This window comes from Falco biarmicus, chromosome 4, assembly GCF_023638135.1.
Source record: "Falco biarmicus isolate bFalBia1 chromosome 4, bFalBia1.pri, whole genome shotgun sequence".
In the NCBI taxonomy this organism is placed as follows: Eukaryota; Metazoa; Chordata; class Aves; order Falconiformes; family Falconidae; genus Falco; species Falco biarmicus.
In genome coordinates this window covers 78,460,266-78,487,211 of record NC_079291.1, presented here as the reverse complement: position 1 = coordinate 78,487,211, position 26,946 = coordinate 78,460,266, and positions in this window count along the sequence as shown.

Here is a 26,946-nt window from a genome sequence, read left to right as displayed (position 1 = left end):
AGAGTAACGTGTTTCAGAATAGCCTAGAAACACCTGAATGCCTGCAAAAGAGAAGAACTATAGCTTGCAAGTGCTCTGAAGCTATTCTGAAGTAAATTTTTTTTTGTGTAACTGCAGAAGATTATTGAAAGTATCTAGCAATGATGCCTGTGGGGATCCTGTCTTATGTTGGCTGAATGTTTCTGGAGTGTTTTGGGACTGGTTCAGCCCCAAGAGTGCATGTATGCAGCTATAACTGCCACCGTACCCAAGATGCCTGCTCTCTCACTCTGTCTTGTAGGACCCTAGTTCCTTAAGACTATCAGACATGAACTGACTGAAACTTTGAAGTCTGGCAAGTCTCACACAAGTTTCCCTGGGAGAAAGCTCTTTGGGGTGGGTGAGAAGGCGGAATATTTGTGGGGGTCAAAATGGTATTTTTATTTCTGATCTGCTGTCACAAGGTGTATTCCCATGCCAGACACAAAAGGATTCCAGGTGTCATTAATAAGAGACAGGGGGAGGGGAAAGGATTTTTGCCATAATGCCTTTTTTTATCCCTCCCACTTCTTCCTTCTCCTTCCTTGTGAAGTTCTGGTAAAGTCACTGGGATTTTGCCAAGTATTTAACAGGAAAATGGTTTTGTTCGAGTATTTTTTTTTTGACAGAATTATCACCGATTTTTCTCTGGAATCTGTCCTGTCTGCTTGACAACCAGTTCTGCTCAAAGAATCTACTCATACTCTTTGTACATATTTGTAAATGATGGATTTGGACAACATCCCAAAAAATTGTACAGTCCTGCTGTTTTGACATAGTAATGTTTTACCTTTGCTTTGCATAGGCAGAAAGGATTATGCCAGATACACAGTATGGGACATGCAATGTATCTTCCTTTAATAGGTACTTTAACTGCCATCTGAGGTCGTGGCAGGCCTGACTTTTCTGCAGGGGGAACAGCTGGGACTTGCTGGTGTTCAGGGAGTGACTGACTGCATCTTCCAGTGCTGCTTTGAGGAGTGGTTTTGAGCAGCTGTAGCCTGGGGCAGTCATGATGTTCAGATGCATCTTCCAGTGGTGGATGCAAGAGGTGTCATTGGCACAGAAATAAATTATCCAAGTATCCAACTGAAATGACATTAGTTTTCTTCGTGTGGGGTGCAAACAGGTTTCTGGGATTCAGAGCCGCTGGCTTGGTTCTTGGGGCTAGTTGCGTTTTGTGGATGACCCAGTACTGAAAGAATGACGTTGACTTTAAACCTGGTACTTGCCGGATGTGTTCTTGGGTCCTTATCCCAGCTTCTCAGGAGCTGGCTTGCACCAGCTCAGCAGTAGGAGCAACGTGGCTTTTTCTCCCTGCCCCAAGCTGGGCAGCTCAGCTCTGTGCATGTCCTTCCTGTGAAAGCATGGCTGGTGTCCCTCTCCCTGGCTGCAGGCATCCCGGACAAAGCTGGTTACCTGTAAACAGCTTGCAGAACAGGCTGTGAGTGCTTTGCGAGGTCTCCACGGGCTGTCCTCTGCTCAGGTGGGCCAGAGGCACTTTGCAGTGAAGCAGCAAAGAAGCTAGTGTTCTCTGTAATGATAAATATGCAAAGAAATGAATGTGTGTATACATTTAACAAATAAAACGAACCCCTACTTCTTCCTCTGCCTTCTACTGTTTCTCCTGTCAACCTGTGTGCCACCAGTCCCACTTAGAGACCCAATTCCACTATTGCCATGCTGATTATTTATACGTATTTGTGTAAATGAGGCTGTTTGATCTGGTTGTTTCAGAGGAAAATACTGAAGTAGCCTCTGTACCACACCATGCTGTTCTGTGTCCAGTGCACCTAGGCTCTGCTGGAACAAGATAAGCAGAGCAGCCCTTTCAAGCTCCCCAGCAGAGCTCAGATGGCCATTTCAGGGGACTGCTTTGCCAGAAGTTTGTGCTTGTCCTGCTGAGCCTCACGTCTTGCATCCAAACTTGTTTTCTCTCTACTGACTTGAAGTAAATTAGCTTTTACTCTCTTTCTCTCTTCCCTCAGAAAAAAAAACCTCCAACAAACAACCAACAAAGGAAAGAAAGGATAAGAGCTAGCTTGGGAACTGTTGCATATGTGAATGCAATTTTAAAGTAAAGTTTTTCTGTTTTTCATGGAGGCTGCAGTTAGTCTGTGCAGCCGTGCTGGTTTGCCTGCCACTACCAGGCTCACGTGTCAGCGCTCCCAACAGCCTCGTGAAGGTCCAGCTCTGCGTCCTGTCCTGCTGCAGCCGAATCCTAATGCAGCAAATTGGGAAAGTATCTCTTACTTTCTCTGTTTTTGCTGAATGCTGCTATCAGCTTGGTTATTGCTCAGCCATGGTGATATTGCTGCTTGATTTATATGGTCTCTATCCTTCTTGCTCCTCTGCCGCTTGAGTACAGCCATTATAAAAGCCATCTGCAGCTTGTGCCTTTATTCCTTGGGTTTCTAGGCTGGCAGATGGTATGGACAAAAAAAGAGCCTTCCTCTATCTAAATTAAGCAATAACACATCAACTTCCAATCACATTCTTATTATCACCTCGTGATCACACTTTCATAAAATCCCTGTTTCTATAGCCAAGCATGATGGATATTTCTCAGCCTTATGACTTGTCTGAAAGGACTCTCTGTGCCACAAGCCCTAAAAGACTATTTCAAGAAATTACACACCTGTCCTTGCCTCCCAGTTTTCAGTTTGTAACAGCTCAGCCAGCCATTTGTTGCTGCTAAAATAAAACATGGATGAATTCTCATGTTTGATAGGGACCAGAGCGAGTGACAGCCTGGCTGGTGTGCTGGTGGCTGAATGGGCTGTTTGCCGTCTCCTGTGCTCCCATTTGGTGTGAGTTTGGGTATCATTGCAATTCAGAAATTTCATTTTAGAGGTTTTATCTTGTCACAATGAAAAGAAATAATTTGATTCTGTTTGGTTACAGGCTTTTTTTTTTTTTTTTCTTTTGACCTGCTGGTTTATTATAGTTTCCTCATTTGGCCTAATTGAAGTGCTGTGTATAGCAGCTTGTTAGCCTTAACTACGTTCCTGCATTGCTCTGGGTACTGCATCTTCACTGATCGCTTTAGCAGCAAGATTGGCCCTGGGCAAATAATTTGTGGCAAATCACTTGACTGACTGAACATTGCCTTATTCATTGGTTTATGAATAGTCTGTGGCAGATCATTGTTCTCTCAAGCTTTTTTCTTGTAATGGTTTCCCAAATAATTCCTGTGAATAATTTTTGGGCAGGGGTTGCTTACCCATGGTTCCTTGTGAGTTGGCATTTGCAGTTCTAGCTGCTCCTCCTGGACCTGTAGTTTGCATAAGATGCTTTGGTTTCTTGATTGAATCAGGATTGATGTTGAAGTTGGTTATACTTGGTATAAATCCCAAACTTTCTTGGGCATTCTGCATATTTTAGTCACTCTTTCAGCTTTACTAAAGATTTGCTTTGTTGCATGTGGATGTTGAACAAAAGTAGTAGAAAGAAATTAATTACAGAAAATGCCTACACTTTATATCTGGCTATTTTGTGTTATATACTTTTTTGCAGTATTCACTTGGTTCTAGTTCCCAGTTGCGCTATGAACGGAGCTGGTTTTCTGTGACTCAAAGGGACACCTCACATCCAAAACCTGGGGAGCAGAGGTGATGCTTATGTATTGATTTAACAGAGGAGACCTGTGGCCCAAGCTAAACTCTTCTGTCTTTAACCTGCAGCAAATGCTAAAATTTGCCTGCAAAGACCAATAGCTCCTTCTTGGTTTTACTTGGATGTGAGCAGGCTTGGAGCACGTGAGTTTTGTGACTAGTTTCTGTGAGATGGTGAGGTGCTGGGGGCTCTGTGGTTCAGCACACAGGGTCACTTCCAGCAATTGTATGCCCCCACCCCCAGCCTTCTCTGGTGCCTTCATCAGCTCAGGCAGCTCCATGCCCTCCAGGTGAGACTGTGTCTTACACCCAGGAGGAGGCATTTGCTGTGCAGCAGAGGGGTTAAGTAACTGCACAAATGAAAACAAAGTGCTTAGTTCCCTCTGCACAATGCTCTAATGGAAAAATATGCTGGCTATTTTCTGCTCTTCCCTCAAAAACTGATGTGTTTGTAAATTCTAAGCAAGTACTGACAGGTGACTAATTTATTTTTGTCAGCTTAGCAACAAAGGCTACCCTTTGCCACCATGTTCATTTGTTACGGCAGTGCATTGGCTGACATTAGGATTCATTTGGGGTTTTAATATATCTCACTGATGCAGCATTATAGCTATTCGGCTGCATTCACTTCTAATTTCTCCCTATTTCCTTAATCTTTTACATCTACAGACATGTTCATCTACAGACAGGCATTTACAATTTCCCTGAGGTGGTACTGCCAGCCTAAAGCTGCAGTTTTGAGGCTCATCAGATCCTTGCTGACTTCTACCTCTTTTTTTTTTTTTTTTTTTTTTTTTCTTATTTTTCTCTTTTTTTCCTCCAACCCAAAATGTAAGGAGAAATGGGAGGCAGAGACAATTTGATTTCTGTATCTTTTTTTTTTCTTTTCTTTTCTGGAAGATGCAGTGAGTGTGCCATTGCCAAGAATGATCAAGCTTGATGTGCCAGCAAATGTATGAATATGTCAGTTAGTGAGTACTGTCAAAATCAGTAAGTGGCTGGAGCAGTGACAACACCAAGTGCTATGCTGACCTCTCTGGGCTGGTGTGAGCTTAGCCAGGCCAGGCAGTGCCATGGGAAACGCACAGCTCAGTGTAGGCAAGCCCTGCACGTCATCATCCACCTTCTGGGGAGACTGGGGCACCTATTATTGTGGAGGGACGTCTGGGAACAGATCCAGTTCTGCTCTGAAAAGTAAAGGGCTGGAAAAGTAAGGGATGGACTTTTGCTTGTCCTATGCATCTCTTACGTAGGAGTGAAAAATCATTCTCTCGACCTGCTCCTCCTGTCACCTAACAGTGGGTGCCATCCCAGGGGCAGCAAGGCTCACCAGGACCAGCCAAGGCTCTGCTCATCAGTCTGGGACTGGCTGCAGGTTTGACTGGCAGTAGTGATGCCAGGACAGGACAAAAGTGGTTCCCAAGAGCCTTCTCACCACTGTGGGCTGGTAGCGGCCTGAGAGCACATCACCCACCCAGAATGAGCCATTTGTCATCTTGTTCATGCTGATGTGAAGCAACAGTTACTCCTCCAGCTGGGCTTTGCTGTGCTAGTAGCTGAAGTGAGCTGTGCTGAATCTGGTCCAAAGTTTCCAGGCATCCTGTGTGCGGGGACAGGTAACTTGCTGCCCTGCCTCCTGATGCTGTTGTAGCATCTCATGTGGCCAAAGATCCGTTCATCTCAGGTTTGACAGGCTTGCTCATTAGTTTCTTGCCACTGTCTGGCAGGCGCTTATGGTTGTAATAAAGAAAAAGCCAGAGGACTTGGCAGGCATTGCTTTGTGCTTGTCTGTGTGCTATTTTCAGCATATTAATGTGAATTAGCATAGTAGCAGTCTTGGAGATTATTGGTTGAGATTTTTTTCTTGCACACCATTCTCCAGTAAAGTAGATATGGAAATGGCTTGGACAGTGCTATGTCCTTTTACCTTTTGTGCATCAATTCGGAGCTGCTGGATCTTTTTATTTCTTTTCAACAAAACTGCTGGGAACTTCCCCTAAACATCACCAGCATTTACACTGAAATATATTTTTATAGCATGTTTCTAGACCCTTTAACTTGAACAAAGCATTGAATGGTTCACGGATGGCGCCATTGCAATTATCTGTCCTCCGTGCATTCCTCTTAGCTTTCAGACGCAAACCCCGTGTTAACCATACATCATTATTAGACTGACTTCATAGCACTAATTGACATGGAATGAAATTCAGAGCAGGAAACAGAGAGGCTTTAGCATTCAATATGAACAGACTGCAAATTAGTGTTATTGCTGTTAAGGTTAACTGAGATTGAAAACTGTTCTCTTACTACTGTGTAAGCTGAATGTTTCCTTTTTTTTGGGAAATAGCCATGACTGACATCTAAGGAGTAGAGGGGATGCAAAGAGAAGGAATGTACCTCACCCTGAAGAAATCTTGTAGCAATATCTCACTGCTGTGAAGTGACTGTGGACATACTAAAGAACATGTGCTGGCTGGATCAGATTAGACTCCTGTCCTGCTGATGGGTTTCCTTTGTTCAAAGCAACATGCCTGCTTGGTGTCTACCCAAAAGGTACAAGAGACTGGGTGTGCTAAGCGAGCAATCTTTTGTCGTAGTTTGTGTGAAAGTCTTGATCGTGTTTTATTATTCTTATGGAGAACACTAACAATATGTGAAAGCTTACCTGACATCAATTTTGATAAGCTTCAACTGGAATAAGTGAGTGCAGGTATTACTTGGACTTCTGTATGTCTCAATAAGTCAAAAAGTATCTTCTGAATAGGGTGGAGATACCAGAAGAGATCTCTGAGATTGCATCTTAGTGTTAGCCTTAATCGGAAGTAATCCACTGACCTACCTAGGCAGCTGTGAAACTCCTGCACTGGGAGGTCTTCAGAAAACCCTGAATCTGATATGCATGCATGGAAGGGAACGAGTAAGTCCCAGCTTAGTGAGCTGAAAGCGGGAGACGTCTGAAGTCAAATCAGGGTAGGACTGAATGCCCGGCCGTGTATGGGCACAGTTTACTTCCATTTCTTACCCTTAAGCCACAGGTTTGTATGACTAAAAGAAAAATTTATGGAGCAGGTCTTGCCTTTCAGAAATTTGTCTAAAGACCTCCATTTTTTTTGGCAATTCTCTTGTGTTGTTTACTGTAAACACTAGAAGTATCTATTAGACAGCCGAGTTCACTGAAAATACTAAATTTTGGTGCAGGATGAACAGATACTGAATGTTTGCTGCTGAAAGCAGACCACAGCAGAATCACCACCTGCATTATGCAGATTTTTCTCATGTGATAATATGACGATCTTTCCTGTTATTATAATATTAAAATTCTTTAAAACTAAGTTTTACTCTTAGGTAGCAGTCTACAACAGCCCAAAAACATGATTTAAAGCATTAGTGATACATGTAAGAGCCAATAAAACAGTTAATCCTTGATAAACAAGTTCATTAGAACAAGCTTATGTATATAAACCATCTTTTTCTTATCAGTCACAGTAGTGATGGCTCATCCAAATTAAACATGCTGCCAATGTTTCAACCACAAGGTGAATTTCCATATGGCACAAAGTGTCATTTCTGATGACATACGCACAAAGCCAATAAAACCTGATAATATACTGCTTATTAGAATGCATGAAGATGCTGCAGGATGTCCAGCTACCCTTTTTTGCTTACAAGGGTGTTCAGATAGAGCTTTAGAAAAGCTGAGTGGACAGTTCACTAATGACAATGTACTGTACAAGCTTATGAAAGCAGGGAAGTGCTGTGCAAATGGTTCATTAATTTCACTATAAATGAACCATAGAATAGAAAACTGACTTGGTGACTAGAATAACTTGACTAGGAGAAACACTCATACAAAAACCTCTTTTCACCGTATATGAAAAAGGTATGTGTTTCAGAAAGATCAGCGTAAATTCTGCCTCACCCCCTGAACCTTCAGCTTTTTCCTTCTCCAGGCTCCTTGCTCCTCTGTTGGCTGATGTGACATAGCAGAAGCCCTTCAGAGGTTTGATTCCACCTTCTGAAAGGTGCTGAATCTACTTTGTCCATCTACAGATTACATTGCTGCAGAGAGAAGGTCTGGGTCCTGGTGTGATGAGGAGTCCTAGTTTCTTACTCTTTCTGCAGAAAGTGGTACCCAAAGGCCAGAATATGGTCTGAATCCCTTCCAGGTTAAATTGCTGCTGCTGTCATGGTCTTTAGGAACAAGTTTTCTCTGGTATTAAACTCAACATAAACAGTGGCCAAACTGTGTAACTTTAACTTGATAATAAAATACATCTTGTTTATAATTTGGAGTGGAAAGCTAATTCTGCATCACCTGCAGAAAATATAAGTACATTGGCTGATTCCCAGCCCACTGGTGGGTACCATGTCCAAGAATGGACTTAGGTATTTGCAGCTCAGAAACACATGCATGATAGTGTGTAACCTCTTCTTTTGTCACCTAAAAAACCCAAATATTGTATGTTTCACTTAGGTTTTTAATTTTTTTTTTCTTGATATGTATGCCATCACACCAATTAAGTAATTCCTTTCTCAGTTTTAAAAATAATTGATGGGCAGAGTCTCCTGAGCTAAAGCATCTTTTGTGAAAGATTACAGTGAAAGTGTCTATCTGCACTGGGATCAGACAGCTAGACTCTGAACAGCTGTATCTCGTCTAATACGACTTCATGCTATGTCTTGCTAACAGTAGTTTGTGTCATGTCCTGTATCTGTGCAATTAGCTTATCAGGAGATGGGAAAATAATATGAATATTCAGTGATGAATTTAGAACTGACATATTGCAAAATACAAATGCTGAATTTCAAAACTATGAAATGAATGGTTCACAAGGTCTGATATTAAACTCCAGCATCCAGAACATGTTTTATTTTAATTCTGAATGAAAATACCTTTTTCCATTGTCAACATCTCCACTGGTGTAGGAAGACTCGTGAGGTCTACCCTGAGCACCTAATGATTGGGGCGGCGGGGGCTTGTCTTAAAGAGATTGTCCTGATGTCATGATTTTAATGTGTCCCTCAAATTTAGCTGGACACCTTTCCAAAGGCCTAATCCTGTCTGATCTTGAGCTGTGGAGAAGCTGAAAGGTGTGGACAGCCATGAATGTAGCAGGGTTTAGCCTTGTTCATCAGAGCAGCCACCTCTACGTGGACTGCTCAGTGCGAGCCTTGTGGTTTTGAGAAGTGAAAGGCTCAGCAGTTTCTAACCACCATATTTTGGTACTACCAAACAAGGCAATAGAATAGAGCGATGGAAAAAGCTGAGTTTTTAAGAATTGAAAGTATTCAGAAAAGTGGTGGAGATGGGGAAGAGAAGGTGCCTTGACTTCCTGGGGTGCTTTGATTAGTGGCTTTACAGCTGTGCAGCTGTTGGTGGGGCTGGCACTGAAGGGACAGAGGGCTCAGGGTGCCTGGGGAGATAAGCAGGGTATGTAACGCCGCTGCGCAGTGAGTCTGGAGAGCTGCAGACACTAACTGAGCAAAGCTGGCTGTTGAGCAGTAAGCAAAACCAAGATGAAAGCTCCTCTGACAGCAATAACACACAAGTCCTGGAGCAGTAGGGGCTGCGTGTTCTGCGGAGAGGCGATGCTCGCTGCTGCACCGTGGAGGGAGGCTGGGCTGGGGTCTTGCTTTCCCAGCACGCCAGGCCCTTTGCAAGCTCCAGTGGCTCTGAGCATTTTATACCAGTGTAAAAATATTGAACACGGTACTGGTATTAAATAATTATAACAAGGCACAAGAACAACCCCAGCACTAACCCATTTTCAATGTCTTGCAACAATTCCCTTTTTAATTTAATTCCTCCTGGAGGTGGATTTAGAGTTTCTTTCTAGAAATTCAGTGTTTGTGCTGCACTCATTGTGTCCTCCCCAGTGTTGTGATTTACAAGGCAGCTGCATGTATACTCATTACTAATAGCAGATTTGGTTTTATGCTGTGTACAAATTCTTTTGTGAAGAACCATGTAGTAACAAATTCTGTCACTTTTCTTTGAGTGGTTAATGCACTTGCTTTTCTTCCCCTCCCCAAAGAGCAGAGGAAGGGGGATTATGCACTTTAACCAGAGCGTGTGCTTTAATGCTTGTGGGAAGGAGAGGAATAGGTGTATCAAATGATACACATCAGGGTCAGTGAGTCTTCCATGACTAAAAAAAAGGACAAACAGAGTCCTATAAACTTATCTTTGTAGTCAGTAGGAAAACATGTCATCATGGCCAAATTATTTTCCCAATCAAAGCAGTGACACAGAGTTGATTCAGACAAGTCACTAGTAGGTAACCTTGAAACTATTGTCCTGAACATTAATTAAAGCTCTTCAGGTTGTTTTCCACAGCCTTCTGTAAAACACCCTCCAAAATTTGAATTTGGCAGTTCATAAAGAATTCAGGTGACCAATACCTGGTTTTATATTCTCAGGTTACTGGAGCAGGTAAAGAGGGACGCAACTGTTAATGAGTGGTGTCTGAAACTTCTGTGTTAGTTTAAGTGCCATGGCACGAAGATGCCAGGGGTTTTAGTGGCTTATGTAAGTAACTTCATGATTCATTTTTTGTGCAAAAGCGTAGGGTCCTGCACCTGGGGAGGAACAACCCCACGCCCCAGTGCAGGCTGGGACTGAGCTGCTGGGGGGCAGCTCTGCGGAGAAGGGCCTGGCAGTGCTGGTGGGCAGCACGTTGCCCATGGGCCAGCAGCGTGCCCGTGTGGCCCAGAAGGCCAGTGGTGTCCCGGGGTGCACGAGGAGGAGCGTGGCCAGCAGGACGGGGGAGGGGATCCCCCCCCTCTGCTCTGCCCTGGTGAGGCCGCGTCTGGAGTGCGGTGTCCGGTGCTGGGCTCCCCAGGTCAGGAGAGACAGGGAGCTGCTGGAGAGGGGCCAGCGGGGGCTGCGGAGGTGATGGGGGGCCCGGAGCATCTCCCCTGTGAGGGGAGGCTGAGAGAGCTGGGCCTGTTCAGCCTGGGGAAGACTAAGACAGGATCTTATCAATGCATATAAACACCTTAAGGGCAGGTGCCAGGAGGACGGGGCCAGGCTCTTTTCAGTGGTGCCCAGCGGCAGGACAAGGGCAATGGGCACAAGGTGCAGCACTGGAAGCTCCACCTGAACACGAGGCAGAACTCCTTTCCCTGGAGGGTGCCGGAGCACGGGCACAGGCTGCCCGCAGAGGCTGCGCTGTCTCCTCCTCTGGAGGCGTTCAGAACCTGCCTGGATGTGGCTCTGTGTGACCTGCCCCAAGCGACCCTGCTATGTCAGGGGCTGGGCTCGATGATCCCCAGAGGTCCCTTCCAACCTTGACCTTCTGTGATTCATGGGGGATGCCAGGAGGTTTAGTAGCTTATGCAAATAATGTCATGATTAATTTGTATTGTAGTTGCTTTTAGGTTTTGGTGAGTTTCTATTCTGTGATGCTCTAGAAACAGCAATGAGCACACTGTCCCAGGAGACCACCAGGCTCCCAGACCTCAAACTGGGCTTCTGCACTTGAGGCAGAGAAAAACATTTAACACCTTTGCCCCCCCCCCTTTTTTTAAAAAAAAAAACAAAAAAAAAAAACAAAATCAAAAACAAAAAACCCACACTGTAGTCTGGGTGCAGTTTTGCATTGAAGAGACCTTTTTAACAAAGGGTGAAATCCATTGTCCTTCAGAAGATGGTTTTGTTTACCTCAATCAGTGCTAAAATATTCATTAAAGACAGCAGAACTGCTTTGTATTATGCAAAGAAACTTTGTATTAGTGTTGCCTGTATGTGTTCAGCATATGAATGCATAATGTTCTTAATACTCAGACACTGCAAATACTTGTTTTGAAAAAGGATCCTGATGACTTTCTAAAATGTATATTTGATTAAAAAAAATAAGCTCAGGATTATGTTAGTCCTCTGGATAATTTTCATATGAAAGACTGAACAAAGTTTGCTCTCAGAGTTTTTCAGGAGGAGTAAATTGATTTAAAAAGAAAATGTGAGATGGAAAAAACGCAACAAGCAGCTGTAATTTTTCCACTAGTAGTTCTCTCTTGTTGCTTTTAGAGACATTTGTGTCTGTTTTTTGGGTTTTTTTTGTGTAATATGGGCCTCCCTGCTGGGCTGGTTCTTCCCAAACATATTCCCCAGCAAACACCTTGGATGCAGTCTTCCAAAACAAAGTCAAGTCATTCTGGTGGCATTTTTCTGCCATTTTCCAGTCAAAATTTCCACTGAAGCAAATGAAAAACACTCTGCAAAATTTTCGGAAATCGTTTATAATCCACAGCCTAAGAAGCTAGGGAATGCCAAATTAAAATTGGCTTTGGACATGTGTGTTAGTAAATGCCAGATTGACTTGGTGCCCCCCTCACCCTGTACTTGTGTCCTACTGGCAATATGTTGTTTCTTCGAGCCTTTATAGCCCTTATAGCCTGATCTGAAATACACAATGTTATTGGTTTTCTTAAACAGGTTATCATAATGTTGTAGGAAGTTTGTGTTAGTTTTGTTGTCAGGAAATGACAGTGATGTTCAAGAATAAGTACAAACTAATTGGGCATAGATAGAGACGAATCTGGGTTCTTTAATAACTACAGTCTTAACTATGGACTAACTGAGTGTAACTGATTCATAATCTGCTTTCTGTCAAGATAAGAGCAATACTTTTGCAACTTACAACAGTATTTAATAATTTCTGAAAGAGTAAAAAGAGATGACTTGATACCACTTAGTAAGGCCATTTTTAGTCAAAATACTGTTTTTTGCCTGGAATTATCACGTTCCAGTTCTCTAATTTGAGTCTTCTTTCTGCTCTATTAGAGGCTTAGTTATTAATAGCATTATTGAGATGAAACAGTGGTAAATTTCTAACTATTTTTATTCATCAAGTGTCCTGAGCATATTCTTCTGCCTTTTGTCGCAATCTTCTGCAGAGCTATGTGCAAGTGAGCGCTTTTCTATTCCCCCAACTGCTATAACTCAATGTGATGGCTTTAAATAATGGGAAGCCATAAAATATGATGGAGTTAAGCAAATTCAGGAGGAAATAATGTGAAAAATATTATTTGGAGTAGATACAGATCATAGTTTTGATTTTACCTGTCCATTGCTACATTTAAAGATGTTCCTGTTATGATCCAAATCAACAAAATATAAAACTCTTAAAGGGAGATTTCCTCATTCTTGTCTGAGAAATGAGCTAGCAATGGTCTTCATGTATTTTATTAAACAAAATATCATTTAATCTGTCTTTTATGGGAGGCCATTTAAATGTACTTGATGGCATTTAGTTTTCATTGCTACAAAGTGAGTTCATGAAGTTATGACTGAGGTTAGTCAGAATGAGCAAGCAGGGAGGCTGATGTGTGAAGGTAAACTGGTATCAGCACAAGTCTGGCTGCTGGCTGTTCATTCGCTGGCATGGGTGCCGTGGGCGCTATTGAGAGGAGGAACATAGGTTGCTCAGTACAGGGCTGCAGTTTTATTCCTGTTTATGGCAAAACTTCAAAGGGAAAAGTCAGGTTATGTGTCTTTTCTGTGATTTCAGGTGTGATCCCTGCAAGGATGTGATTACAAATCTTCCATTCTCAGGGCGTCCCGGCAGCCTGTGGTGCACACGGGGTTTAGTCTGGCTTTTTTTCAGGTGGACAAATAGAGTGTAAGCTATCAGAGCAGTTCAGTGATGGCTCTAGATGGACCTTTCTCATCTTCTGTATCTATACACTATATATACTCTAAATGCTGTTTTACAGTCATTTTACCGCATGGTAAGCTGTACTTCAAGGTGTTCCCTACTTGTGGCTGCTGAGTGACTGTGCATGCATGTGTGCGCTGTTCAGCTCCAGGCCTTGATCTCAAGTAGCAGAGGTGACAGAAAATGTGCCCCTGGGACAGGGACCCTACATGGGGCCATGAGTGCTGCTTAATAAATAAAGTACTTCTGTGCCAGATTAGAGGATCTTTTGTTCAACACACTACATGAATCAGAAGACAAGGATGAGTAGCCATGATTTATATTCTGCATTACTATGCACATGATGATTTTTGTAGGAGAAAAGAGGGGCCAAACCAGGTGATATGTCTAAAAAAGAAAGACTGTGCTAACTGCTGGACTGAAGCCAGATGCATCCTTCACTGTGGAAACTAGGAGCACAGGTGATGTGCTTCTTAACTGGGAGGAATGCTGATCTTCCTGTTCCTCCAGTGATTAGCTGTGTGATTGAAGAAAAACATAGCTTTGTCTGTATGACCATTAAAAATTGTGGGGTTTTGTGTGTTGTTCCTTTTACTGGAGTCTTAACCAAAAGAAGCGATGGTGCTAAGCAGGCTTCTCACTTAGTCCTCACCTGCGTTGTCTGCACTCACTGCCTGACTCTGCATTTCCAGCACTTAGTGACTGTTCAGAAAAAAATATCTCCAAGTAACAAGATGTGCAGCAGTATTCTGTAAGTTTCTACCATAACCCTTCCTTCCACCATGTCTACTATGTAAATTAAGCTCCAGGTTCACAGAGGCTCGTAATCCCACAGCAACGCCTATGTCTAACACTTAACCAGGCCTATCTAATTTTTTTTTCAGTAAATACAGGATTGTACATTTTTGTTTTCACAATTGAAGTACAAATTTTAACTGAGTTTTATAGAGTGGAAGTAAAGTGACATCAGTCTTTGGTGGATGTGCAAGGAGAGGAATTGGTGATGTGATTTCTAGGGTTCTTTATTTCTCAAACTCTGCTTTTGAGATGTTCAGGTGAACTTGCGCCTCTCTGAAGATCCATTTCCTTAGATTTCTGAGCACTGTCACACTGGTTGTTCTTCATCGTCCTGTTGTATCAGAGCTCTGTGGTGAAGCAACATCATCTTCTGTGGCAGCTGTGTATATTGACATAGGAAGGAAGCTTTTTTGTTGTTGTCCCTCAAAAGCAGGTTTCTGAACTACATGATCCCAGATTTGCACTTTTAAAATCAGCTGTCTGAAAGCTGCTAGTCTTCTCTTAGTCAGCCGCCAGTGTTATTTACAGCCTGTCTGCCTCGAGGGTAGGAGATAAAATACTCCTTTCATACCAAATATTTGTACTTCTAATCAGAACGGAAGATTTAATGAACTTGGTGGTTTTATATTCATAGCAGGAGAAACTGGTTTCTTCTGGTCCTCCCTGAATTACTTGTATGCTAACAAAGACTGTTAGAAATGCCTTTCTTGAAAATCAGGCTGGGAAAAGAGATAGGAAAAAAAGATAGGAAAAGACTTTGGGGCTTGTTACTTCTTCCCTGGGTTCAGACCTGCTGACCTGCATCTCTGTAGTTGTCCTAAGGTCAGGAAGGTTGAAGGACCCTCAGAGAAGGAAGTACAGTGAGCTGGGACCCCCAACCATCGCCAGGGTCTCTGCAGGCTGCTGCATTGTATCCCTGGCCAGAGCTTTTAGCTGAGTAAATGCAAGTTTCTTATGGTGTAAGTATTAAAGTATTAAATAAAAGCTTTTTACTTAAAAGGGAGAAAAAAGCCCCAATGAAGCCACAAAGGAAGTTGGTAGAAGGAAAGTATCTTAAATCTCTCTAGGATTTCTGCTAGAATAAGCAGGGAAATCAATTGGTGTTTTGGGAGAGGTAGTAAAATCTCAACAACTAAAATTAAATTCTTTTTAGCAATAGAAATAGAAGACTACAAAGGTTATATTGGGAAATATTGTCTGTATTCTCCAAGTTCAAGTCACCTCTGAGTGCAGGAACACTTGTCAGCGTCAGTACCAAAGTTTCCAGCAGATATTCTACGCTTGTTAAATCTGAACACTGCTTCTCTGTGGCTGAAGAGCTACAGGATGCTTTGCTGAGTCCATAGAGTTGACAAGGAAAACAGGAGGAGCCCTCTGAGTGAGTGGAAAGGGGCCATTTCTCACCACACCACTATATAATTTTAAGATGTGATTGAGTATTTCAAGGTGCCAGCTCATTCTTTAGTGGAAAATGGTAGTAATTGTATTTACAGTTGCCCATATGGTCCCATCAGAGACATGGAGGACTGATGTGGTGCATCTGCCAAATGTAGCAAGGTGGGAGGTGCTGTGGCAAAGCTTCAGGGGCTGTTTGAGCTTTGTAGGTGTGAAGAGTCTGCTGATAGCTGATGGTATCCTTGAGCGAGAATAAAATCAAGGACACCTTAACTCTGTTTTTGTAAATAAAATACAAGTGGTATGTTCCAGAAAATCCTAAGCATATATCTATCCTTAACTCTGATTGGTGAATGTCTAAGGATGGATTTTGTTTCCTCTCTTGATCTTTTAGTTTTCACATCTTAATTCCAAGCTTTGCCAAAAGCTCTGATAAAACTTACTTTTATTAGAAATTTCACTTTTTAGTTCCTCTCTTGTGCTTTCACAAAGGCAGTGGTTTACAGACACAGCCTTAAGCAGTTTCTACGGTTTCCCAATATGTCTGCCAAACAAAGCAAGCACAGGTACTGCAGGTACAGTATTTCCCTCTGCTGTAAGCCACTTGGCAGTGCCACAGCCCAGCCCTGAGACGCAGCTCTGTCCGTTCGGCTGTTTCTTCCCTGTGCTGCCACTCAGCAGTGGTTCATTTCACCTTCCGTCTCAGCCGCAGCCCTTCCAGCGCAAGTCCCCTCGGTGTGCATTTAATAGGTGCATCCCTCCTTATGTCTTCTTGCTGTCTCTTGGGTGGTGCCATTCAATACATTGCAGTGCATCTGGACCTTTTGCTTAAGTTTTGCATCTTGACATCTTTGAATTTGAATTTTGTACTTTAGGTCCATCATTAAGCTGTAAATTGTATTGCTGGCTTGGAGCATTTGACTCTTTCTCAAGTCTCTTGACTTCCAAGCTGTGGTGTGGTAGTTGAGATTTTAGGCCATTCAGCTGCCGCACCTTGCACTAGGACTGGTATTTGCATCATTCTGAGGAGATACAGATTTGGGCCACGTATTTGGCCCCAGTTACCAAAACTCAATGTGGGGCGGCACCTGGCTACATGCTTATGGGGTGGAGAGGCCAGGTGGGCTGCACAGCAGCAGTAAGTTGGTAGAGCTGCACTTCCCAGAGGCTGGTGAAGGTCCCCACCAGATGAATGTCCATCATCCTGGCTCTGCCACAGGCAAAGCTGTCCCTCCTTTGTTGCTCCTAAAAGGAGCCTGAAGGAGCAGCTCTGGCATATGACCCTAGGGGAGGCAAAGACACCCAGTTCTCCCCCAAGCAATTTTGGTCTTGCCAAGTATTCTGCTTTCTATGAGCATGAGTATTTCCTGAGCTGGAAATGCTGTTCTGGAAAGGGTTTCTTGCGCCTTTTGTTCTGCATATTTTCAGCTGAGTATTTTGTAAAAAGTCTCATTGTTACTCTACTGCAGACCAAAATCTAAAGAGGTGGTATTGGTGCTTTTCACTAAGCAGAGATCTTTCTTGGTATTAGTATTCCATGGAGCTATAGAAATATGCCCTGTGCACAGCTCTATAAGGGATGATTAAGTTGTCATTGCGTAAGATGAGGGATTTTCCCACAGGTGTTCCCAGCCAGCACGTACATGCTCCTGTAACAGGGTGCAGTGTGTTGTGGCCATCTTTGATCTGCTTGTTTGCTACCTTCTGTCCCAGAGGAAACTGCACTTCTGTAGTGCTAGGGTTATACAAAAGTAATGTGCTTTAGATGTCTTCAGCTGGAAAGACATGATAGACCATGCCATGAATATTACATAGATACCAGCCAGCTTGGAACCTGGAGTACTTGCTCCAGACAAATATTCAGCTGTAGGTTTTTCTGTGGCTGCAGTGATGGATGCTGTAAGGGGAAAAATATGCTTCAAGTTCCTTCTCCAGTTACTTGAAAGAGAAGGGTAGAAAATACTTATAAATGCTTCTAGAGGTCTGAAAGAGAAGAGATGTTTAAAGGACTGTGGATACAACTATCCTTTAATAGATAAGTGTAAATCATAGGTGGAGGAGAAGCTGTTGCAGTCATTCCCCACTGGCTTTCCCTTGCTGTGAAAGGACTGTTGCAGTGAGTCTCACTCCTATCTCTCTGCTCTGTGTTTTGTTGAATTTTCTCTGAAAAATGAAAATGGCACATCTGTAATGTTGAGACATTCTGGCAGGCAGGGTGTCAGAAAATTTGTGTGTGATGCTCTTGTAATGATGTTTTCTAGTGGCTGCAGCTTTTCTCAAATGAGCACAGACATCCATCCATGGTAATATTCTATAAATACACAAATACGGCCAAATCACTGGGCAGTGCAACACACAGGCTGAATAGGCTTTAGCTTAGAGCTGAACATTCAATTTGTCTGATTTAGCAGAAAAATACAAATTTCTGGTATTATTTTTTTTATGATAGCTTTTTCCTAGGCCATCCTTACTTTGCTTTTATGAGCCTCAGGTTGACTGGGAGAAAGTGTTTGCTTCAGAGAGCCCCTCCATTGTTTGACAGCGCTTTGGGTTCTGGTTTTGTGCAAACTTTGTTGTGTTGGTGTCCATAGTCTTCATACCCTTGGCATCCCATTTTGTTCTCATTACGCAAGATGTTTATGGTAGGCTGTGCAATATGGGTGAGTTATCTTCAGGTCTGCTATTGCCATATGTCTAACAGTAGATAAGCAGTATGCAGCTTGTTATCTCAACAGAGAGACAAAGCCTTACCATGGTTGATGGAGCCACAATAATAGCCTCAACAATATTAGTTCATTCTAGAGCATTAATGCACTTCCCTAAAACCGAGCTTTTGAGAGAGGGAGGTTGGGCTAGTTTTTGAGGTTGTGGTGGTTGTTTGAGCAATTGGATCAGCAGAAGGCACTTCTGATCAGTTTTTAACTCTGGCCTCACTTTTTTTTAAATGCTATTGTACCCTGGCACCAACTCTATTGCTCTTGTAGGGGGATTAATAGAATGACATTGGAATACTGGAGTACTCTGAAATAGCGGGTAGGAGCTGTGCTCACGCCCTGAAGATCTCTCCAGTTACCATCCGTTCACCAAGGCAACCTGTGGTAATCCAAGAGAGTACATTTCTGCCTCCTAGCTGAAAACACATTTAATCTGATCTTTTTGTGGCATCCCTCTATTACAGAATGCTGAAGTTCTCTTGTGTGATTTGTTTTGCTATTTTCACCTTCTGACTGCCCTAATCTGTCAGATTTACGATCTGATTATTTTAGTTTATTGTTAGATTACAAATTAATTAATACTGCAATGGTGTTGGCTTGCTAGCAATATTCATTGGGGTCATCTCACACAGATAAGCAAATCATCAACCTAAGGACATGGATTTCCTTCTTACTTTTTCACGTTATTCACTTGCCCTTCCTGTCTCAGTGACACTGTGTTGCTCTGTAATGCCAAAAGAGTTCACGTAGCTGTCTCACTTGCTACGTATTCTCTGTCATCAGTTCCCATATGTGGTGTTTTAATGTTTGGTTTGTGCTGGGCAGTATGATCTGCTGCTGCACTCACATCTTTCCTGAGACCTCTGCCTTTGCTACTTGTATGCAAAGCAGTATTCGTGGTGTCACTGTGGGAATAATTTGATTTATTTTGCATGCAAGAGAGAGATATCTCGTTGAGTTCTCCTACCTCGCCAATAACTAGGTATCAATATATCAATTGTCAGGTCAAGTCTCCTAAACAACATCTGGCTCAGCCTGCTGTTTCTTTATTTGTTAATAAAGCAATTTTTCTTTGTATCATCTTGCAAACTGCTATTACTCCAAGGTCATGTTTTCTTTAGGTTGTGGCTCAGAGTCTCATTTCAAAACAAACCTCTAAGCCCCACTTGTGATGGGATTGTCTGTCAGAGCTGGTGTTTATCAGACACTCCCTCCCTCCTCTGCAAAATGTTAACCTACGTTACCTTATAGGGCTGTGTGTCTCAGACACTTCAAGAGCTTCATGGCTCCGTGTTATGGTCTGAGGCAGTTACTAACCCGTGATATCTTGTATCAGCTTACATTTTTGAAATGTTGAAAAATGTCTCTTTTTGGGTGTTTTTGATATTCCAGCCCTGTGTTAGATTACCTGAAGTGAGTGAGCAGGGGCTCTAGTGAAATATTACCATCCTGGGGTTTGTAATTGTGTTGGGGCTCCCCAGGTCACCCACTCTTCATATGAATCTGTGGAAAGCCAAAACTGGCATGGTCCTGCAAGTGGTACTGCTCCTCATCTAATTCAGCCCATGAAACACAATACCAAAGACTTTGGCAGGTTAGTTCTTGCCTGGATTAGGTCACCTGCTGCAGAGAACAGGTGCCAAGTGAAGTGTGCAGTAGGTTATTTTTTGCTGCAGTAGTCTAGGATGCCCATCCTTGAATATCTGAGAGCTGTAAACAAGCCTTTTTCCTATAGTATAACAAGACGTGTATCTGCTGTAGAGCTACCAAGAGTTGGGAAATGCCCCTCGCCCACAGCCAGTTAGGTGTTTCCATCACTTGGCTGGAAATTTGGGGAAGGGCTACAGGACAGGCAGCTGAGTCCTAGATATGGAGCAGGAATGGGTCGGTGAGCTTTAGACTACAATATTGCCACTGTTTTACAGTTCATCCCATCTGTCAGATAAAAGTCAAAATGAATGGATTAAACTTCGCCAAAATACATTTGACCTTGTCAAAGCATTTTCATCTCGACCTTCGTTTCACCAGTGTCTTTCATGTTTCAAGTTACGGCCAAATTTTGAAGTCTGAGAGTTTCCTAGGGATGGATTTTGCTCTTTCCCGTCAGTTCCCTGCCCTGCACTGGAGTCTTTCCAGTGTGAGGACACAGTGACTTGTGGTGGCCTCCCGGGGAGGGAGGTCTAAACCTCTGTGTGTGTCTGTCAGCAGCAGTTGCTGAGCACAGTCCCAGGACTCTGCTTTCTTCAATGGGGTGTTTAGTAAGGCAGGACTGATGCACCAGTGGGCCTTGCCGGGGTCACACCAGCTCCCTGAAGGAGTGGTGGATCTGAGCAAACATATTTTAACAGTGGTACAGCAGTAAGAAGGGTGAGTCACAGATACTCAGAATAAAAAGTGCAAACTAAAACACGGATGTGTTTTCTTCACTGCAAGGAGTGGGAGGTCCCCTACTAGTGCAGGTGCTGTGCAGTCAATTGTGGTCCTCTCAGTGGTGCTTTAAGGTGGCAGTACAGGTGGTAGGTGCAAAGGAGGGGACAGTGCTCAGCATTTCGATCATGGTGCTGATCAGAATTGTCTTTGTTTATCCGATCTCCCCAGTAACTGGAATGCCCAGGCCTCCTTTGCCTCAGCTCCCTTGGCCTGTGCATTTTGTAAATATCAACAAAATGACATTTCCCAATGACCACAAAACAATAAAGAAGCCAGCCTTCCTCCCAACTAAAAGGCACTAAGGGGAGCAGCAGCAATTTAAAGCTGTTTAAAGCCCAAATCCTGGTTGTTCCTCCTAAGCCTTCCACTTAGGATTATTTGAATTGCTGTCTGAGAAGTTCCTTGCTACAGGCACTGTATTGATGTTGCCAGTATCTACTGCTGCTGCAAGAAAGCAAGCAGCTTGAGCAAGGGTGTTGAAAGTATCAGTCTGTTCAGAAGTCAGAGTTGGGAACTGAAGACAGATATCACAAGTATGTTAACATTTCATATAATTGCAGCCATTATCTCTTTCAATGACCATCTCGATAATATGGCCAGAGAGAACACTTTCACTGAAGTCTGAAGACTGGTATTGTATTTAGGGTTATCATTCCAGTATGCACTGATGTGCTAGAAGAAGCCTGAAGGGAAAACAGATGTAAGAAAGTAATTCTTGATTTCAGAATTAAATTATGAGACATTGTTTTAAAGCCTCAAGAATTTTTTTCTCCATTTATTATATATACTTACACACGTGTCTTCCCTTAAAGGAAAACAAAATCTCAGAGTAACTTTCTTCATGTGTATAACCCTGAAAAAAATTCTTGAGACTTCAAAATAAACAAAAGAACCCAGTTCCCTAACATAACTTGGTGCATGTGGTAGTCTGTAAGCAGTTCATTACAGTTGTCCTTTAAAGTGGTTTCCAGGCTGGGATTGCAAGCAACGGGGAAACAAATTATTTAGTATGGAGAAATAAAGGGTATGGCATCCAAAAATGAAATAAATCCCTTAGAGCTTGATCTGGAGTGGAGGAAATACTTGGGAATGTTTCCAGATCAGAACAAATCAAGCAGGATTTTGATTTAGTGATACCAAAACCCAACCTTGCCCTACCGCCAGTTCATTAATCGTAACTACCCAATACCATTGCTGCTGCAAAGTGGATATGCACTGCTGTCCTCTGTGAGCGTTCCTGTTGTTAGGCTCATAGGACTGGTATTACAGTGTCCCAGGAAGTGAAGGGGTACTGTCACTTATTTGTGTGCACTTTAATTGTACGGTTGTGTCTCAAAATAGGAAGTATGGCAGAACTTCCGTTTAATTAGAGTTAGTTTCTGTACATGAAATGGAGAGAAACTTCACTTGATTAATTCAAGTCTGCTTCCTGCCTTTCATTAGCAAATAAAGGCTTTGTATGCTGGGGTGGGGGATATTGAGGTAGGGAGAGAGATCAAAGGCTGCTGTTTTCTGCTGGGTGGTTTTCCCAATCAAGCCTTCAGGAAGTGGCCAGGACACTGGAACTGCTGCGAGGGGACTCAGACACAGATCAGGGCTGGCAGTTTTGTGCTCCAGGCTCTATGAGAAGACTTAGAAACTATTTTTGTTTAAAGTATTTCTCACTTTCTGCATTATTCAAGACTTAAGGCCTTTTTGCAGATTCCCTCTGGCATCCCCTGCTGCAGACAAAGGCCCATCTGTGACCTGGCTGCTGTGTGCGGTGAGGGGAACTTTCGTCCTTCCCAAGTTGTAGATGGAACTAAAAAGATCAGTAAGATGCCACCTTGGTACTGAGGAGTCCTGAGGCCATCGACAGTGCAGATTTGCCCTAGAACTTTACCACTGTCTTGTAAGGATGCAAACTTTTGCAGGAATCTCAATAGCTTTGTATTTTAGATAGAGCTGGATCTAACTTTATACCAAAGTTACATCTGGCAAATGCAATCTGAAGTTAGAATTAGGCCATGGGGGTTTTTTTTGTTTCTTTTTTCTCCTTTTTTTTTTTTTTGTTTTTTTGTTTGTCAGGAGAAAGTTACCTGCAAGAACTATCATGCTTTTTCTAGTGAAACTGCTCATTTTGAGGTCATTTGTTAATCTGCAAGAATTGTGTATGTATTAAGCTATGCAGACTGCGTGGTGTTTAACTTCCTAGCAGATGTAGGTCTCTGTTTATTGTCACAGAAGAAGGTTCAAGGCTATTTTCTGACAGGGAACCAAGCAAGAATCTGTCAGAGGAGTCTTATGCTTTTGGAGAAGGGAGGACTGTGGTTGGTGCAGGACACAAAGTGAGAATTGCACCAGAGCTGGTTGCCAGACTGGAATATTGTTGTGCTTGATGGGATGTCCATAGGACAGAAGACCTTAGGTAGTTGTGGATAGGAAGACAGTATAAAGATGTTGGGTTTTTTTCATTTTAATTATTGGTTTTTTTAATAGTGGCACTGATGAAAAAGTCATGCAAAACATGCACTGCACCAGTGAAGCTGTGTGAAGGTAACTGATGGAAATGAAAAGAGCATTCTTAGCATTTCCCTTATCTAAATCCCCAGTGCCTGTTCCTGGAAGCCATGGGCAGAACAGGAGACTGAAGCAAGGAAATGCCAAGTGGCTCTTGAAAGCAGCGAGAACCTTTCTGAACACCACTGTTCTCTGGCAAAGCATGTTCCCACACTGTCCTTTGGTGACTGGGATTGCTTTGCTCGGTACTTAACCTCGAACATCACTGATCTGAAACCTTCTGTGAGGTGAAGAGGAAAAAACCATTGCTATAAAGCCAGCATTAAAAGATGCTTTTAAAAAGCATATAAAAAGGAATGAGAATCTTGTACTGAATCATTTCCTACAGAAAGGAAAGCCGTGGACTGAACCCTCTCTACTTTGCCGTGAGTCACAGCCTCCCAGCCACGCTCTGGTCAGGAGAAGGGGAGGGCTGACCTCATAGCCATGGCTCTCAGTTCATGATCAACTGTTTCTTGAAAGTCTTCTGGAGATGACTCACAGTTCTCCTTTCACTTCACAGCTCATGAGCAAAAACATGTGATCTGGCAAGAGCGAGTGCAGTTATCTGCCACAGACCATCAGGCTTTTACTGTGGATGAAAACTGTCAGTCACTTGTTGAGTTGTGCAGTCTGTAAGCATGACAAACCCTATTTCCCATTATTTTGGAGGAAAGAAAAACAATCAGGAAAAGCAAGTAATTTTTTGAGCGGAAACAGGTCTGGTTTGATTTTACAATTTCAAATTGAAACAGTTTCCAATTTTATTGTTTTCCCCATAAGCTGTTAATCCTCAATCAGAACTGAAGGCAGTGAGTTCCTAGAGATGACTGAGATGTGCCTCTGCAGCCCACCCTGCAGGGCTTCCTGCAAGGGGTGGGTTCAGGGTGACTGTCTGGGGCACGTGCCTTAGGTGGGACAACTGAATGGTTGCTATCTTGAAAGGGAGGCAGGTCACTAGCAGAAGATGATAGGGGGCATGTTTTTCCCACATCTAGGTGACAAAATGTGGTTCAAGAACTCATCTTTTATTGCAGTCTGGGAAACTAATAAGGATCATGGATGGGGAAAAAAAGACAAAAGATCTAGTCTCCCAGAGAAATCCTGGAGTGGGATAGTGTCATGAGGCTTTTCCATAGGAACTGTGGGATGGTTTCTGTATTACAAAACTGTTCCACTTCCCAGGTCCCATTGTACACTCTTCCTCTTGTCCATAGAGTTTACTGAGTGCTCCCTTCAGGCCTGGGAGGAATCAGAGCTGCAGTATGGAACAGCAAATGGAGGTGGGACTGCTTGCACAGCCCCTCTCTGGGAAAGCAAAGCAATTCTGCTGCACGCCCTGCTGAATGAGGCAGAGGTGCTGTGGACTGGTAGGAGGCTCCTCTGAAAACCAAGAGGTGTCATAATGACAGGGATTGCTCTGAACTGCTGCTGAGCCCTCCTGTGGTACTGGGAAGTGTGCTGCTATGTGTAGCATCGGGCAGTGTCACGTGTAGGGGGTACTAGTTAGACAGGGGCAAACACAGTAAAGATGATCTTTCAAATATATTGGGCAAATACAGTTTTGAGCAAGTGTGTGGTGCCGTAAAGGAAAAGAAGATGGTCGTCTGAATGGAGGAACAGAGTTGCCAAAGGCTCCAGAAAAGCTGGAAGTCTGGGAGAGGTTTCAATAGTATATTTGCATTTGTATGTGCTGAGCACCACTGTGAAGGAAGATGGCCAGAGGTAATGTTTCTCAAGGTGGTAGCCCTGATGCACTTCACATATTTGAATAGTGTTCAGGTAAAATAGACCGTGGCCTGGGTCAGCATACTGAAGAGGTCCTGGGAATGTTGTTCTAACATGGCACATCTCAGAGAGGATGATTTTTAACTGAAGGACATGGAAGATGCGTGGGGCTGCAGCAGAACCGATGCGTAACTGAGTTTTAAGAGTCCAGCTGGAAATTTTGGCAGGGCTAATGGAGTATGTGATGAAAGACTGGATTAGGACTGAGTCTTGGAACAAAACAGCCTGAGATTATCTGTTGGAAGATCTTGAATTAACATGTGACAATTGGCTTCCCACAGAGCACAAGCTGCCAGTTTGACCTTCCCTGCTGGGTGGGTGACCTGGCACACTGATGGGATATGTGTCAGCAAAGCTCTGGGACCCTGTGCTGAGGAGCTGGTGTGGAGGGTCCTGTGCTCAGAGTCAGAGCCCACAGAAACTGCTGCCTGCTAAGTGGAAAACAGAAGCATTTTTGAGCACCAGCATGGTGTTGCATGGGCAATGACAGCCTGAGTTGCACAGGATTATCTGTCAGATTAATATTATTGTTGCAGCAGAAGATGAACGAGCTAGCAACCTGAAAGCAAAAGGGACGCTTGCTGATTTTGAATTGAAAATTGGTATACAATTCCATGTGTTAGCAGATACAGTATTTGTAGTACTGAAAAAAGGAGTCATATGAAGTGGAAGGTGAGGCAATAAAACTCTTGGCTTTTTTGGGGTCAGCTAAAGGAATACAAACCAAAGGAGGTAGGGGTAAATAACTGGAAAAGATTTTGCCATGATAACAGCTGGGAAAAGTGCTTGTTATTGTATATTCAAGTCCTTGGTATTTTTAATTCTGGGAGTTAGTTCACTGAAAGGTCAGGGACTGAACCAGTGAGGGGGAATTTAAGGATGTCTCCAGGGAATGAGAAACTCAACAGAATACGCCTAGAGCTGAGAAAGCTCTGCTGCCCAAAGCCATGTTTCAACAACCTTTCCTTTCTGCTAAGGCAGGAATAAAAAGATGAGTTGGATTTCTACTGTTGGTGTCAGATGCTGATAATGAGTGTGTTCCCTTTGGTTTTTATTGGTTATAGCAGGAGAGAAAAATGGAATATTTAGCTAATGCTGAAAGAGGTAAATTAAAAGTGAAAACTCTCCGCTGCTGCCAGGAAATCTGAATTGCTGGTTTGAGAGGAAGCAAAGCAGTAAGGGCTGCTGTGGGCAGTGTCACGGGATTGCCCTTGCACCAAGCTGCATGTTCAGCAGTGCCATACCTGCAGCAAAGCGCCAGGATCACTGTGGGACTCCCCTTCTCCAGTGGTGAAAGCCTGAGAGATTCCCCAATGCTTCTTTGACATAGGCACTTCACGAGCTGGGATGTGTAAGGGTTTGCAGGGAATTCTGAGGGTCAGCAGAACTGGCCATTCTTGCTCTGTAAGGTCTTCAAGAGCTGGACAATTGGCACAAAAGTAAGAAGAGTCCCAACCTTATGCAGAATGAGCATGATGTGCAAGGTGACTCTTCGTTAGAGGAATAAAGTGCAGCTTGTACCTGGATGCCCTTTCACATCTCATAGTGCTGTGTGCAAGCATCCGTCTAGTCCTGTGTATTTTAAAATGAATGCAAGTAAATATTGCAGTATGTTATACAGACCAGAGCAGATTGAATCGGTGAACTCTGCAAGAGTGAACAGTCAGCTCCAGAAAATGAGGATGCTGTGGCGTGTGATGTTCGGACTTTGCTTCCCTTCAGTAAGGGACTAAGGTTCAGTTATTTATGTCCTTGCTAGTAAGTATTTGGAAGCAATCATCATAGGAGCAGGTGGTATCTCAGATATTTTAAATCTCAGTAAAATGTTCTGCTCTTTACATTTTTGAAGGAAGCAAGGACAGAATAAGCTTGCATATGCAAATGAGGATCTACATTAGCGACATGTGAATTAGCCAGGCTTGCTGTGGATGGGAGCTACTCATCGTCTGTCACTTAAAATACATGACTTTGTATCACACTGCTCGTCTGAGA